The 17,821-nt window shown below is 45.1% G+C and overlaps 1 protein-coding gene across 4 annotated transcripts in view; it reads left to right on the forward strand.

The window, feature by feature from the left end:
* HHLA2 (HHLA2 member of B7 family) overlaps window positions 1-17,821 on the forward strand; it is a 127,871-nt gene that overhangs the window by 22,139 nt on the left and 87,911 nt on the right. The window contains exon 1 of one of the 4 annotated variants that reach the window (XM_063953626.1): window positions 5,798-5,878. The exons of the other annotated variants lie outside the window; for them this stretch is intronic. The gene's annotated coding sequence lies outside the window, so the exon portion shown is untranslated. Of the gene's footprint in view, window positions 1-5,797; window positions 5,879-17,821 lie in introns of those variants that run through there. 4 annotated transcript variants of the gene reach the window in all.

A 17,821-nucleotide genomic window follows, 5' to 3' on the forward strand; every position in this document is an offset into this window, starting at 1 on the left:
ATAGGGACAGTGTGCACCAAAGGTGTGCATCCAAAAAGGGGTGTGGTCTCATCAGGAAGGGGCATGGTCACACAGTAGAACCCCCAATTCAAATTACACCACACCAGTAGTGCAATCTTATTAACAGTCCAGCACACAGTAGAGCCCTTTACACGTTACCCCACATAGTACCCATTATACATATTGTGCCAACAACTAGAGCCCTTTCACGCAGTAGTACCCCTTGTACATATTACACCATACGGTACTATCCCTTATACACATTATACCACACAGTACTACCAGTTATACACATTATGCCACACAGTAGTACAATCACCTGTATTAGCACTTCAATCAGACTTTGCAGCAGTGCTCCTCCATAAGATTAGTGCAGAGCTGACAGGCACTCTCTCAGGGAGTGAGAACTGACAGAGACCACTGTGAATCACTGTCTTAAGTTTACAGGAGCTGTACTGGCACTGCAGGATTTTGCTTGCGGCCCCATATGTGAGAAGTGCGTTGCCAACAAAGGCTTTCAGACTGAAGTATTGAAGTTACAGCTCCTGTACAATCCAGTGCATCACAGTGATCTCTGTCAGGCTTCGCTCACCAAGGAGCCCCTGTCAGCCTTGCACTAATTCTATGGAGCACCGCTGCTAAGCCTGACTGAAGTGCAATTACAGCTCCTGTCCCGCAGCTTGTATAGCTGGCCCTGCTGCTCCCCTCACTTCCATAGGGTGACTCATTTTCTACTGACACACTCCAGGCATTGCTTTACACATTGAAGGAGCTGAGCGCATGGCTAATAAAAATGGACACCCATCAAAATAGACATTGCGGAGGCAGCCAGCTCTGCCCCTGGTTGACTTGTGCAAGGCACCTTCAGCACCACCACTAGTTATGGCCCTGCCAGAAGGGACTTTATCTATATCACCAGGTATGAGCTGCAATTTCACTGAAGTGTCATATTCATAAGACTGTGCTGGAGGTGTTCATTTAGAGTGGAACATATAATTAATTTTTTGCAACCATCAAGCTTAGCATATACAGCATTTACCATCTGCTGCAAGTACTGTGTTGGAGAAAGTTGGAGAAGTAGAGCTTGTAACCATTACGCTTACAGTGCTGGAGGATATGAAGGAGGGAAAATAAAGTTGTCTTTCATCATGAGTTGGTCTGGCACCCAACATTTATTCATTACACCAAACCTATTGTCCACATGTATCTCCTACATCAGGTACTTTGTGCTAAGCACCCATGTATTCAGGGGCCCTGATTGGCATGGATACCATATCCACTTTACAGCCAAAGCAGGGGAGAGCCACATTACATTCATGTACTTCAACTAAGCGTACCACAGCACCAGTAGGGTTTACATTCAAAGATATCCTCAAAGAAGGTAGCCTTGCAGGTTTCTACATTAAATTGTAATGTTTTATCTATGTTTACAATGAATAAATTGTTATTGTGTGAATTTGTGCTAGTTACCCACCCTGTTCCATCTGATTTTGAGGGTTTTAATTCAACTCTACTACATGAGCATGAGGGTGAGTATTGGTTGGGGCTTGAAAACAGAAGGTGTCCGTGGACTTGTCCTGGCAACCCATGCATAGCCTCCTTATTGTATGTGCTTCAGCTCGGATTTTGTTTTCCTTCATGGTTCCTTGCCTCCATATAATTATAGTCCCTAATAACACTGACTGTAATACGGTACTTTATAACATACCTCTTCTGCTCTAACACTGAACACTCCCTTTCAGAGACACGATGAAACATTTCTGTTGTTACAGACTGTTTGTTGGTCAGCTGCCTGTTTAAATATGTTGCAATCTGTTAATCATTTATTCACTGGCGTTAGATCATTGGCTGGGAATTTTAGTTTGTTTCAATTTGATGACAGTGAGGAGGAAATAAACAAGTGAAAATTTGGTAGCGTCTAGTTACCCTTTGTGGAGAGGACCTTTCCCATCAGCCCCTGGGTCCATGTCACATACTATTTGTAATAGTAACCTGTGGCGAGCGAAGCGAGACACCGAGCTGCGAAGTTTGGTGAGACCACAAGGGTACAATGGTGCATAGATCAAACAAAATAACCTCAAACGAATGGAGAATGGATAAAACATTAAGGTGCTGTAAGGGAAGAAATTCCCTTCTGCCCTCTCATGCTCTCACTTCCTGGTCCTGATCACGAAGGGAACATAAATATAACCGTAAGTTTTGGTTAGAGGGGGATTAATGAAGAATAATGATGATAAAAGGGAATTAAGTATTGATGGAGGATGAGGAATCCATTAATAATTATGAAGAGATTAATGATAGAAAGTTAATAATGTACATTTAGGGGTTAACCAGTAATAAATAGCAATAACCACACCCTCTTCAGTTATATAAATATATCATTGAGTTGTCAGCCCACATGTTCAAAATGGAGAGGTTCTGTCATCATTCCTGCCTATAGGAGGTGAACTGCACACGTGCAGGAAGTCCATACGCTTTTAGTTCAGTCAACTCTGGAGCTAATCAATTGGTTTTGGGTAATCATCTGCCATTTCCAGATTGGTCATCATGCTCAAACCATCCCTATTATTGGTACAGCAACTCAGGTATCCATTTAAATTTATGGCAAATTATAATACAATATTTGTGCATGTGATTGAAGTGGAGAAATCAAAATTGTATGTGCTGTTTGGGATGTAGTTATGTGACCGGCGGTCGGGAGCCACCAAGCCCGCTGCATGCCGCAAGGGTTTTCATTGTGCTCGGTTCCGGTATGAATGGTCGACCATGTTATGGTCGACAGTCATTAGGTCGACCACTATTGGTCGACATTGACATGGTCGACATGGACACATGGTCGACGCATGAAAGGTCGACATGAAAAGGTCGACATGAGTTTTTTAACTTTTTTTGGTGTTGTTTTTTGCGTAAAGTGACTGGGAACCCCAATTAGTGCACCGCGTCCCCTCGCATGGCTCGCTTCGTTCGCCATGCTTCGGGCATGGTGCCTTCGCTCCGCTACCGCTTCGCTCGGCACACTTTACCGTTCCAATCGTAGTCCATGTGGATCGTAAAGTATGGAAAAGTTCCCCAAAAGAAAAAAAAGTTAAAAAACTCATGTCGACCTTTTCATGTGTCGACCTTTCATGTGTCAACCATTTTCATGTGTCGACCATGTGTCCATGTCGACCATGTCAATGTCGACCAATAGTGGTCGACCTAATGACTGTCGACCATAACATGGTCGACCATGTGAACGGATACAATTGCGCTCGCCCCCCCATTGGCATTCTAAACTTCGGGATCCAGCCATCGGTATGGTGACAGCCGGTCGCCCATACCCAACCCCTGCTGTTCAGTATTCCTTCATTAAATATGAAATACATGAACTAGAATACACACTAAGGCAGAGGTTACCAAACTTTTTTGAATCAGAGAATCAGAATATTTTTCATGGTAACCCTAGGCCAAAAGTTTCTTATTGAGAAAGTAGAAATAAATATTAAATTAAGTAAATTGTGTTTATGTGTCATCCTTAGGTTCAGTTATGTGGTGAGGGACAAGATTTGCTTCTATTTGTCCACATATTTTATGATTGGCAGCCACCTGCACTGGTTTTGCCTATTACATTGACCATAAATCCAAGGCACCCATGCAAGTGCCCTGAAGCCCCCAGGTTGCCTAGGCACACAGTTTGAGAACCAATGCACTAAGGGGTATATTTACCAGTGGCAGTTGCTGCAGTGGCTGCTGATCCCCGGGTAAAGCAGCCAGCAAATATATTACACACAACTTTACATGTATGTTTATATGTGCTGGCCAGCACCCCCTGCAGTCTTTGGTTGGCGCAGCAGCTCAGGGTCAGCAGCCACCACTGATATTTACTAAAGTGTGGGTTTATAGAAGTAGAGATGTTGCCCATAGCAAGTAAATTAGAAGATATGGGCAACATCTCTATTTCTATAAACCCACACTTTAAGAGCCTGATTCAGTGTTATACACAAACCCAAGCAACCAATCAGATTCTGCCTATCATTTTCTAGAACGCAATAGAAAAATGATGGCTAGAATCTATTTTGTTGCTCTGAGCAATGGTACCACTTGTCTGTTTTAGAAAATTCTGTAAATCTACCCCTTAGGGCAGAAGTTCCCAAACGTGGTCCTCAACGCACCCCAACAGTCCAGGTTTTAGGTATATCCATGGCCCAGCACAGATGGTTAAATCAAATTGACTAAGGTGCTAATTAAGTCACCTGTAGCCAAGCATGGATACATTTAAAACCTGGACCGTTGGGGTGCCTTGAGGAATGCGTTTGGGAACCTTTGCCTTAGGGATTTAAAATAAAATAAAGGGGTAGAAACAGCACTTTTAAAGGTGTCCCTTGCAGTCCCTTATGCTGTAGGCCTGTATCACATGGTGAAAGTTTCATCTTAAATTATGGTGATATGTGTTTTTCATGTGGTGATTGAAATAAGTCTGCTATTTCATAGACTGCTGAACGTTTTCCCAACACCATGCTCTTCAATGTCGGGAGGTATGCTTTTGTGTGTGTGTTAAGTGTGTGTTAGGAGTGTGGGGCCCAAAGTATATTGTTGCAACTGGGCCAAACAATCGCAAGTTTCTCCTCCTTCTCCCTTTTCATTACGGCCCATGGTGCGTTGGCCGTCTCCGTACTATAATGAGTCAGTCTGACTCATTATAGTACTCGATTGGCCGGCTGATAATGCCGTCTGCTGGTGGTGGGCCTCTTCATTGTAGTGGTACCTGGTACAATGCACCGGCTGCCCCCGCTGCTAGTTTCACCCCTGGAGCAGCAGATGGTAGAGGTGCTTAGATTCTCCCTCCATATCAGCAATACTATAGCTTTGCTCTAGAGCAGCTCTGCAGTGTATAACAAGAACCTACCTTTTTAGTAATTTGTGGAAAGATTTAAAAATATATATTTATTCTGGCTTGACAAAGTACTCAGTCCTTTATATATCAGTGGTGAAAAAACCTGCTTAAAACTATTTAAAACTCATAATTTGTGGCAAAAAATAATATGGGTAAAGAGAAAGAAAGAAGACTTCTTTTTGGTGCACTCTTAGAAGATTTTTAGAATGAAAGTTCTGTGTAAATTTTAAAACATAACTTTTATTATCGTATGCTTAATATAATAGTCTCCTAAAAATAAGAATAAAAATAACACTAGAACTCTGTGTTAAAAGGTAGAAAATAATATGAGTATGATGCTAAACATATTACCAGGTCCGTATATAGGGGGTCATTCCAAGTTGATCGCTAGCTAAAAATGTTCGCTGCGCAGCGATGATGCAAAAAAAACGGCACTTCTGCGCATGCGCGACGTACTTTCACAACAGGCAAAGTATTTTTACACAGGGTCTAGCTAAGCTTTTCAGTCGCAATCGCAGCCGCAGAGTGAAAGGGCGTTTCTGGGTGTCAACTGAACGTTTTTAGGGAGTGCTCGAAAAAACGCAGGCGTGCCTGGAAAAACGCAGGCGTGGCTGGGCAAACGCAGCGCGTGTTTGTGATGCTAAATCCGGAATTGAACAGTCTGAAGTGATCGCAAGCTAGGAGTAGGTCTGGAGCTACTCTGAAACTGCACCATTTTTTTTGTAGTCGCTCTGCGATCCTTTCGTTCTCACTTCTGCTAAGCTAAAATACACTCCCCGAGGGCGGCGGCTTAGCATTTGCACGACTGCTAAAAACTGCTAGCGAGCGATCAACTCGGAATGACCCCCATAATGCAAGTCCTTTCTGCAATGCTGTAGATCTGGTTACAAAGTGAAACAACTTCTGTACAGTAATAACAAGAAGCAGCCAGGTAGCTAAGACAAACCTGTTTTGTTGTGTTACGAAATAAGGAACACGGGTGAGGCATAAGGAACACGGTATAAGGTAAGAAATCATCTTCTCCATAAAACTATTATACTAAAGTATGATTTTATCATGGGATCAGTTAAGAACCACGTCAGGCAGAGGTGTAAACAACCATGAGGAAAGTTATCTAGAGCTAGAGAAGCAGTCATCACTGGTAATGGCACTTACACCTACTACATGCTAAAAGAGAAGATACTGTATGACTGAAAATGGTATGCATACTCCCTATATGCACGACTCAGAATAGGTCACAGCTCTCCCTACATGCCTATTCAGACAGAAATAAATGATATGCATCAACTCAGAATCACTCAAGTTACATATGAAGGCTGCATCGTGATGCACAGTTTGATAGATGCGGCCGCTTTTGGACTTGGATGCGACTCAGAATCAGACCCAGAGTATCCTATTAACTAATATCAGAGATCAAATGTTTTTCTGCTTTCCCACTTCCCCTACTCTCTTTTCATTCATTACCTTCTTCCTCCTCTCTTCTTCGTTCATCCTCATTCCTAATCCCCTTCAGCCTCAGCTCTCTTCCTTAGTGCCAATGTGCTGAGCGCCTGTTGATGAAGTGTCTGCTCAGCTCTGATGTGAGTAATAAGATGGCTTGTCCCTCTGCCACAAAGGAGACCAGCGTCAGGCCCATACACCAATAGACTAGCCCAGATGAGCCCAGTCCACCCAAGCCAGGATACAATTCACACAAAAAAATCATAGTAATTACAATAATATATCAAATGCCAAAACAAATGGGTGATATATGTGCAGAAGGGAATGGCATTCTGGAAACAGATTGAATGCATAAAGTAATTGAGTTATTTGGTACAGTATAAGTAACAGCAACGTTTTGGGTCTGCTCAGCACCCAATATATAATACCTGCTGAGCTCACTATGGGGTCTATTTACTAAGCCTTGGATGGAGATAAAGTGCACAGAGATAAAGTACCAGCCAATCACCTCCTAACTGCCATGTCACAGGGAGGGCTTGAAAAATGACAGTTAGGAGCTGATTGGCTGGTACTTTGGGGTCTATTTCCTAAGCCTTGGATGGAGATTAAGTCGCTGGAGCTAAAGTACCAGTAAATCAGCTCCTAACATTAATTTTTCAAACCCAACCTGTGACATGACAGTTAGGAGCTGATTGGCTGGTACTTTGTCTCCAGAGACTTTATCTCCATCCAAGGCTTAATAAATAGACCCCTATATCATGTAAAGCAGGGCTGGGCAACATGCGGCCCGCGGGCCGGATGCGACCAGCAAACTGATCCTGTCTGGCCCGCTGTCCCCCACCAGTGTGCAATGACAAGCGGCCCGACTGGCTAAGCCGCTTGTCATTGCGCTACAACAGCTCCGAGAGATGCGGCGCCGCTGAGGAAATCCCGGTCATGTCACAGGGGCTGCTGACTGGGATTTCCTTTCTGACGTCTCAGGCGCTGGGCGGCGTGGGGGGCAGAGCCAAATCAAGAAGAATGTGGATCTCTGCAGCGGCCAGCGTGCAGCGGGAGCTGATCTCTCCAGCGGGCAGCGGGAGCTGATCTCTCCAGCGGGCAGCGGGAGCTGATCTGTCGTTGTTAAAAAAAAGAAAACACCCAAGGTTGGTAAAGGGATAGCTGGCGCTGCCTGTTGAGGGGGGATGGGGTGCCGTGTAGGAGGAGGAAACAGCAACCTGTGTCCAGGGAGGGAGGGAGTCTGTTGTTTAAAAACTGCTATATGGGACCAAGGGAGGCGGGGATAGAGAATGCCTGATCCCACCCCCTCTGCCACCAGAGCCCAGACACCACCCCCTCAGGTTACACAGAGCATCCCACCCCCCACCAAAGCTGACACAGAGCCGTGTCTGTAATGCCCGATTTCCCCCCCTCCCCTCAAAGTTGTGTGTAAAAGGGGGATTCTGCCTGCTGTAATGTGTAAGAGGGGCTCTGTCTGCCATAATGTGTAAAAGGGGGACTCTGCCTGCCGTAATGTGTAAAAGGGGGACTCTGCCTGCCGTAATGTGTAAAAGGGGGCTCTGTCTGCTGTAATGTGTAAAAGGGAGCTCTACCTGCTGTAATGTGTAAAAGGGATCTCTGCTTACCGTAATGTGTAACAGGGGACTCTACTTGCCGTACTGTGCAAAAGAGGGCTCTACCTGGCAAAATGTGTGATAGGGGCTCTATCTGGAGTAATGTATGTAAGTGGCGCTACTGTGCAGGGTAATTTGAATAATAGAGACTATTGTGCAGCCTAATATGAATCTGTATTATTTTGTGGTCACGCCCCTTCCCCATGAAGCCACACCCCTATATTTTTGGCGCATGCCTCTGGTGGCCCTCGAATACTCATTGGAAAGTGTTAAGTGGCCCCTCAACTGAAATTATTGCCGACCCCTGATGTAAAGGGAACTGAAGTGTGAGTTGAGATGTAGTAGTAATATAATGTTTCATACAAATACTCAGGGCTGTTTCTAGACAATTTGGCTCCCGCACTGGGAGCCAAATTGTCTAGAAACAGCCCTGAGTATTTGTATGAAACATTATATTACTACTACATCTCAACTCACACTTCAGTTCCCTTTACATCAGGGGTCGGCAATAATTTCAGTTGAGGGGCCACTTAACACTTTCACAGTATAAAAATTACTTTCCCCCCCCCCCCCATAGACATTAAAAAAAATATATATATTTTGCAAGCTTCCAGGGGAGGGGGCGTGGCCTCACTAAAATTGTCGTGGTCTCGCTAAAATGGGTGTGGCCTCGCTGGAAAAGACTACCTTACATCCCAGTTATGGACCCTGCACCAACAGACATTGGCCACCACAGGAAAGAAAAAAATTCCACCATATTAAGCTCCACACAGTAATGCCCCTTGCACCATATTATGACCCCTGCACTATATTTTGCCACACACCACAATGCCTGTGATTCATTATGCCCCACAGTAATGTTTTTAATTACTTTTAAATAACCTGCTTGTTGCCAGGGGTTTCATGCTCTGAATTCCATGCTCATTACCAGGGGTTTCACGCTCTTGGTGTCATGCTCATTGCCAGAGGTGTAATGCTTGTTGTCAGGGGTTTCATACTCTGGGTGTCATGTTCATTGCCAGGGGTGTGTAATGCTCATTGCCAGGTGTGTGTAACGTTCGTTGCCAGGGGGTTTTATGCTCTGGGTGTCATGCTCGTTGCCAGGGATTTCATGCTCTGGGTGTCATGCTCGTTGCCACGGGTGTGTAATGCTCATGGGGTTTCATGCTCTGGCTGTCATGTTCGTTGCCAGGGGTGTGTAGTGCTCGTTGCTAGGGGTGATACTCACTGGCGCCATTGGCCAGCACCAGCAGCTCCCTGCTATTACTGGCTCCTCCTCCTCACAACCATAGCACTGGGTGGAGTTTCGCAAAATGATGCGGTTGTGTTTTGACATCACTATGCAACTACATAATTTCACAACACTCCGCTAAGCGAGCGGAGTACTATGGCTGGGAGGAGGGTTATCCAATTATAGCAGCATTCAAGTGCCGCAGCAGGTACCCCATGCGATTGCGCGGCTCGCCCGCCGCTATAAACTGCCCTGCAAATACTGTAGCATAATGTCATATGATATTATTATTAAATTCTTACACTGACTTCTTCCCTACTTTTGTACTTCTTTCATCACTGGGATATGATGTAGTTTACTATCCAGTATTTTAAATGGGTGCGGTATAATAGATCTGCTCAAATTAGATAGTCAATAGGTTGGTCACATATGGACGACATGCAAAAGGTCGACAGGGTCAAAAGGGCAACGTGGAAATTATTTTTATTTCGTTTTTTTTTTTTTAGCCATAAGTTGTCCATTTAACAGTCTGTGACCACAAATGTAGACCCTTTCTGGGCTCACTTAGCTCACCGCGCTTCAGGAGAGGTGCATCGCTCTGCTACTGCTGTGCTCAGCACAGGTTACTGTTCCCAATTGTAGTCCATGTGGATGGTAAATCAAGCAAAACTTGCAAAAAAATCCCCAAAAACTTGTGGCGACCATTTGACCATAACCACAGTCAGGCTAATGAGTCTGACTAATTATAACATTGCCAGCTGTGAGCCCATAGCAGGGAGCTACTGGTATAATGCACTGGCTGCACCATCACTACTACTGCCCCTGACAGCCAGGGCCCTGGAGGAAGCTGCACAAGGAGGGGGTAGGAGAATGGAAGGGGGCAGAGCTGCAGCTTGCTGGTCCCTCTATAAATTGCCGCACGCAATAGCTATGTCTAAGGCAGCATGTGGCCAGTTTGATTATGGGGTAGATGTACTAAGCAGTGAAAAGAGTGGAGAAGTGAGCCAGTGGATGCTCTGTATAATTTTATAGTATGCAAATTAAAAATGTTACTTCAGTGCTGATTAGTTGCCATGGGCAACTTCTCCTCAGGCTCACCTCTCCACTCTCTTCACTGCTTAGTACATCTTCCCATTACTCTCCAGCTGAAATAATTTGATTTGGGAGTCAGGATAGGACTAAACCGCCAGGCAGCGGCACCCCTGCAAGGGTGGCACAGCGCACAGTTTGGGGAGCACTGGTGTTAGTAATATGGCTGCAACTAACCCTGGAGTTGCCAATAGCCACTATTAACTTTTAGAGCAGAATTTCATGTACAGTATAATAATGTGTAAACCTCAAAAAATCTCAACATAAAGGGCAGGCAGACAGTGGAATGCTGTTCCTCCGGTTCTTTCTGGCAATTTCAGTTACAGTATGATAAATTCTATTGACAGTGGAGGCAACAATAGGGGAAAAGAAAAGTAAAGAATTGACAGCAGAAATTGAAGTAAATGAAAAGGATTCTCCAGACCCCTCTCTAATCACAGCTATTTCATTCTAAGGTTACTATGGGAAACTGCACTTGTCCACTTCACCACTCTTTACACTACTTGATACATCTTCCCCTTAATGAGTATAAGGAGCATATGTACGAACCAATCAATTCCTGTCATTTTTCAAAAACAGCCTGTAACATAATGGCAGTTAGGAGCTGATTGGCAGATACTTGTGGCGGGATGTAATGGAGTCCGTGATCGCTGGAGGTGTGGGATGCTGGCCGATCTCTGACATTTTTTTTAAAGGGGCAAACACTTGCAAGGCAAAACCATGCCTTGTAAGTGATTACCCCTTTTAAAAAATGTCTGCAATCGGCCAGTATCCCGCACCTCCAGCGATCACGGACTCCATTACATACCGCTCTTTATCTCTCTCCAAGGTTTAGTACATCTCTCCAATATAAAATGTGCTTAATAGCACCACCAGGCTCGGCACTAGGGCTCTTGTCTGATAGCAACAAATAGAAACAAATAATAATACATTTTATTTATAAATTATGTAAGCCATGTATATAACAGTTCCACCACCTCACAGCTCTCACTGGCAGCTGCCTACTATATACTGCCACAGACTCACTTTCCGGGAAGTGAGAGAGATTGGGAGTAAAAGGGAGACATGGATGAATAAAACATGGATGGAGGCCAGCAGCTGACAGAGAAAGATGGGGGAGAGAGGCAGAGATGAAAAAGATACAGAGAGGGGAGCAGAAAAGTAGAAAAACAGACAGGGGCAGTGTGTGGTGGTGTGCAGCAATGGGAAGGTGAGGAAGACACCACTTACCCCTACTTGCAATGTCTGCAGACCCCAAAGGTGGAATAGAAATCAGATAGAGAGAGGAAGATAAGGAGTGGTGGACAGGTATGAGATGTGGGCGTGACAGAGATGACACTCAGAGAGAGGGAGTAGCCACATTAGAAATATATATATATATATATATATATATATATATATAAAAATATATTTCATGTTGATGGAAAGCAGCATATGTGATCCTTAGCTATATCTTACATATAAATAAATCTAATGGTGGGTGACAAACGTTAATCTCCATCTCTAAAGAAAAAACTTTGCTGCTACTCCAGATAGACTCCTTTTAGGAATTTAAACTCCCATCAGATCATGGGGAGTAATAACATAATACTGTATGCTGCATATAAATGTTCACATTTCACCCAACTTGTTTAATGATATGAATTTTTCTGAGATAACCTTTTATTTTTCTGTTCACTTTTGTATACTAATTAATTGAAGAGTTTTTTTAAATTTTGTTTAGAAATCAAGAGTTTAGAAATCTCCTTCTAGAAATCCTACATTTTTCCATAATGATGTGTTTGTAAAACATGAGTCACAGCATGACTATGAGAGGGAATGTACAGTATATCAGTGAGTCATTTTAAAATACACCAATGTTTGAATTTCATGCAAATAAGTAACTTTTTACATTTAATAAGTGCTTTAGATTTAATAAGTGCATATTATAGAAATTGTCAGTAAATGTCAACCAACCAAATAACACAAAGTATAAACTTTATTTACCGAGTGTACCAGTTTGGCTTAAAATATTTCCTCGCAAATTATAGACAGATGGTAACAGAGGCTGCTTAATCAATCCTTTATAAACACACTGGATGTGCAGTGCAGATTAAAGGGTGAGTAATGATTACATAGTCCTTAGAGCACATACTGTATACCTGTGCAGTCAATTCAATCTTGACTATCTAGTGTACTATCTAGTACAAAGTATAGCCAAAATTGGCATTTAGTCAAAATTAAATATTAATCCATGTTTCTTGGCGTTACCCGAGGAGCACCCGTAGCAGATACGGTAAAAAGTGAAAGGACAATTTTTGTAGTTTATAAAATTTTACACACAGGAGGTGCAATCCAAAATAAGATTTTAAACCTACCGGTAAATCTATTTCTCGTAGTCCGTAGAGGATGCTGGGACTCCGTAAGGACCATGGGGAATAGACGGGCTCCACAGGAGACATGGGCACTTTAAGAAAGAACTTGACTCTGGGTGTGCACTGGCTCCTCCCTCTATTCCCCTCCTCCAGACCTCAGTTAGAGAAACTGTTCCCAGAGGAGATGAACAGTACGAGGAAAGGATTTTTGTTAATCCAAGGGCAAGATTCATACCAGCCACACCAATCACACCGTATAACTCGTGATAAACTACCCAGTTAACAGTATGAAAACAACCACATAGCATCAGTCCAAGACCGATGAGCTATAACATAACCCTTATGTAAGCAATAACTATATATAAGTCTTGCAGAAGTAGTCCGCACTTGGGACGGGCACCCAGCATCCTCTACGGACTACGAGAAATAGATTTACCGGTAGGTTTAAAATCTTATTTTCTCTAATGTCTTAGAGGATGCTGGGACTCCGTAAGGACCATGGGGATTATACCAAAGCTCCCAAATGGGCGGGAGAGTGCGGATGACTCTGCAGCACCGATTGAGCAAACAGGAGGTCCTCCTCAGCCAGGGTATCAAACTTATAGAATTTTGCAAAGGTGTTTGAACCCGACCAAGTAACAGCTCGGCACAGCTGTAGTGCCGAGACCCCTCGGGCAGCCGCCCAAGAAGAGCCCACCTTCCTAGTGGAAGGGGCCTTAACCAGGGCCGGACTGGGACTAAAAATAGGCCCTGGTATTTTTGAAGCACACAGGCCCACCTCTGTGACTCCTCCCCTTACTATTCCTGACTCCTCCCACTTATTAGTCTATGCTCTTACAAATATAATTAATATTCTAACAACATAGAAGCGTACATCATTTTCTATTAAAATACACACAACCTGTGGTTGAAGTGGAAATTTTTAAGTGGGGGTATGTAAATGTGAAGTTTGTAAATAAGCGCGCTCGCGCTCCGGAAAAGGGGGCGTGGCCACTCAAAAGGGGGCGTGTCCTTCAGTGTAGTTTATCACACCATACACCCCTTATACGCATTATGCACCACAATAGTAGGACCCCTTATACTATCTAGTACTGGTGCCTCTTTCACATTATACCACACAGTATGAGCCGAAATTCACATTATAGCACCCAGTATGAGCCGAAATTTACATTATAGCACCCGGTATGAGCCGAAATTTACATTATATGCCCCCAATAGTGCAGTGCCAGATCCACAATTGCCCCCACAGTGCCAGGTATACAAATGCCCCCACAGTGCCAGGTATACAAATGCCCCCACAGTGCCAGGTAAACAATTGCCCCCACAGTGCCAGGTATACAAATGCCCCCACAGTGACAGGTATACAAATGCCCCCACAGTGCCAGGTATACACATGCCCCCACAGTGCCAGGTAAACAATTGCCCCCACAGTGCCAGGTATACAAATGCCCCCACAGTGCCAGGTATATAAATGCCCCCACAGTGCCAGGTAAACAATCGCCCCCACAGTGCCAGGTATACAAATGCCCCCACAGTGCCAGGTATACAAATGCCCCCACAGGGCCAGGTAAACAATTGCCCCCACAGTGCCAGGTATACAAATGCCCCACAGTGCCAGCCAATTGCCCCCACAGTGCCAGATATACAATTGTCCCCACAGCAGCCAGTGCTGCAGCTACTTACCGCTGCTGCACTGCTACTGCTGCTGCTGCTCCTCCGGGCTGTGAGGGACGGGGGTGAATCAGGAGAGCAGAGCGCCCGCCAGCGCGGCTGTGTCTGGTGCTGCGGCGGCTTCGTTCAAACCAGCCGCCGGTTCGTGAGCCAATCAGAGCTCGCGGACCGGCGGCTTCTGATTGGCTGCCGGTCCGCGAGCTCTGATTGGCTCACGAACCGGCGGCTGGTTTGAACGAAGCCGCCGCAGCACCAGACACAGCCACGCTGGCGGGCGCTCTGCTCTCCTCTCCTGACAGCTGAGACATGCTGCCGCCGGACTGAGCGGCAGCGTGTCTCAGTGACCGCTGGACCGGCCCAAGTGGCCATCGGCCCTTCTGGCATTTGCCAGAAGTGCCAGATGGCCAGTCCGGCCCTGGCCTTAACCGATTTTTGTAACGGCAATCCTGCCATAGAATGCGCCTGCTGAATCATGTTACAGATCCAGCGAGCAATAGTCTGCTTTGAAGCAGGGCCGCCAACTTTGTTGGCTGCATACAGGACGACCAGTGCTTCTGTTTCACTGATCCTAGCCGTTCGGGCCACGTAAATTTTCAAAGCCCTAACCACATCAAGGGACTCGGAATCCTCCAAGTCACGTGTAGCCACCGGCACGACAATAGTTTGGTCCATATGAAAGGATGAGACCACCTTAGGCAGGAATTGAGGATGGGTCCGCAATTCCGCTCTATCCATATGGAAAACCAGATAAGGGCTTTTATGTGATAAAGCCGCCAATTCCGAAACTCGCCTAGCCGAAGCCAAGGCTAATAACATGACCACCTTCCAGGTGAGATATTTCAACTCCACTGTCTTAAGTGGTTCAAACCAATGTGACTTAAGGAAACTTAACAACACATTAAGGTCCCAAGGCGCCACCGGAGGTACAAAAGGAGGCTGAATATGCAGTACTCCTTTCACAAAAGTCTGTACTTCAGGTAATGAGGCCAATTCCTTTTGAAAGAAAATGGATTCTTCCGTAGGAGCATTCCTGGCCTCACACCAAGAAACATATTTTCTCCATATTCGGTGATAATGTTTAGATGTCACGTCCTTCCTAGCCTTTATTAGCGTAGGAATGACCTCATCCGGAATACCTTTTTCCGCTAGGTTCCGGCGTTCAACCATCATGCCGTCAAACGCAGCCGCGGTAAGTCTTGGAACAGACGGACCTTGTTGTAACAAGTCCTGCCTTAGAGGAAGAGGCCACGGATTTTCTGTGAGCATTTCTTGCAGATCCGGATACCAAGTCCTTCGTGGCCAATCTGGAACAATGAGAATTGTTCACACTCCTCTTTCTCTTATTATCCTCAACACCTTGGGTATGAGAGGAAGAGGAGGAAACACATATATACCGACTGGAAGACCCACGGTGTCACTAGGACGTCCACAGCTACCGCCTGAGGGTCTCTTGACCTGGCGCAATACCTTTGTATCTTTTTGTTGAGACGGGATACCATAATGTCTATTTGGGGTAGTCCCCACCGACTTGCAAACTGCGCGAAGACTTCCTGATGAAGTCCCCACTCTCCAGAATGCAGAGCGTGTCTGCTGAGGAAGTCTGATTCCCAGTTGTCCATTCCCGGAATGAACACTGCTGACAGAGCGCTTACATGATTCTCCGCCCAGCGAAGAACTCTGGTGGCTTCCGCCATTGCCACTCTGCTCCTTGTGCCGCCTTGGCGGTTTACATGAGCTACTGCGGTGATGTTGTCTGACTGGATCAGAACTGGTTGATTGCGAAGTAAGATCTCCGCTTGACGTAGGGCGTTGTATATGGCCCTTAGTTCCAGGATGTCTCTTGACTTGACCAAAGTCCTTGGAAATTTCATCCCTGTGCGACCGCTCCCCAACCTCGGAGGCTCGCGTCCGTGGTCACCAGGATCCAGTCCTGAATGCCGAACCTGCGGCCCTCTAGAAGGTGAGCACTGTCTAGCCACCCCGGGAGAGATACTCTGGCCCTGGGGTACAGGGTGATCCGCTGATGCAATTGCAGATATGACCCGGACCATTTGTCCAATAGGTCCCATTGGAAGGCCCTTGCCGTATGGAATGGCTTCGTATGTTGCCACTATCTTTCCCAGAACTTGAGTGCAATGATGTACTGACACTTGTTTTGGTTTCAAAAAGTTCATGACTAGAGTCATGAGTTCCTGCGTTTTTCCCTTCGGAAAAAAAACCCTTTTCTGGTCTGTGTCCAGAATCATGCCCAAAAAGGGCAGACGAGTTGTAGGATTCAGCTGCGACTTTGGAATATTGAGAATCCAGCCATGTCGCTGTAACACATTCAGTGAAAGTGATACGCTGCTCAGCAACTTCTCCCGTGATCTCACTTTTATGAGGAGAACGGGATAATTGTGACACCCTGCTTGCGCAGGAGCACCATCATTTCCACCATTACCTTGGTGAAAATTCTCGGGGCCGTGGAAAGCCCAAACGGCAACGTCTGAAATTGGTAATGACAATCCTGTACCGCAAATCTCAGGTACGCCTGATGAGGAGGATATATGGGGACATGCAGGTATGCATCCTTTATGTACAGAGATACCAAAAAATCTCCCCCTTCTAGGCTGGCGATGACTGCCCTGAGTGATTCCATCTTGAACTTGAACCGTTTTAAGAAAAGGTTCAGGGGTTTTAAATTTAAAATGGTCTGACCGAACCGTGAGGGAATATATGGCAAAAAATTTGATTTACCTTCCGTAGCCGTGGAGACGAGATCCGAAAGGCCCTCTCCGAACAATTCCTCACCCTTGTAAGGCAACAACGCCATATGCCTCCTTTAGTCGGCATCACCTGTCCATTGCATGTGCCACAGGACACGTCTAGCAGAAATCGACATAGCGTTGACTCTAGAACCCAGTAGACTAACGTCTCTTTGGGCATGTCTTATATATATTTATATATAAGACAACATCTTTTACATATAAATGTATATATATATATATATATATATATATATATACTAGGGACAATAACATGGTATCCTTATCTAGGGTTTCAATCTCCGCTGATAAGATATCTGTCCACGCTGCTACAGCGCTATAAACCCATGCCGACACAATCGCCGGTCTGAGTACTTTTACTGCATGCTATCTGCAGGATCCCTGAGAATAGCTGTAAAGTCAGCGCTACCTTTTTGGGTAAACGTGTCAATGCCTTGTACACCCTAGGGGAAGATTCCCATCGTATCCTGGCCCCATTAGGGAAAGGATACTCCCTGAGAATTCTTTTTGGGAAGCTGCAGCTTCTTGTCTGGAGATTCACGCTCTTTTTCTTGATGAGAGGAGGGAAATTTACCTCCGCTTTCTTCCCCTTAAACATGTGTACCCTCGTGTCAGGGACAGATGAGTCATCAGTGATAAGCAAAACATCTTTTATTACAATAACCATATATTGACTACTTTTCTGCCAGTTTGGCTGTACTTTGCATTATCGTAGTCGACACAGGAGTCAGACTCCGTGTCGATATCAGTGTCTATGATTTTGTATAGTGAGCATTGTGAGACTC

This window comes from Pseudophryne corroboree, chromosome 2 (assembly GCF_028390025.1).
Source record: "Pseudophryne corroboree isolate aPseCor3 chromosome 2, aPseCor3.hap2, whole genome shotgun sequence".
Lineage (NCBI taxonomy): Eukaryota > Metazoa > Chordata > Amphibia > Anura > Myobatrachidae > Pseudophryne > Pseudophryne corroboree.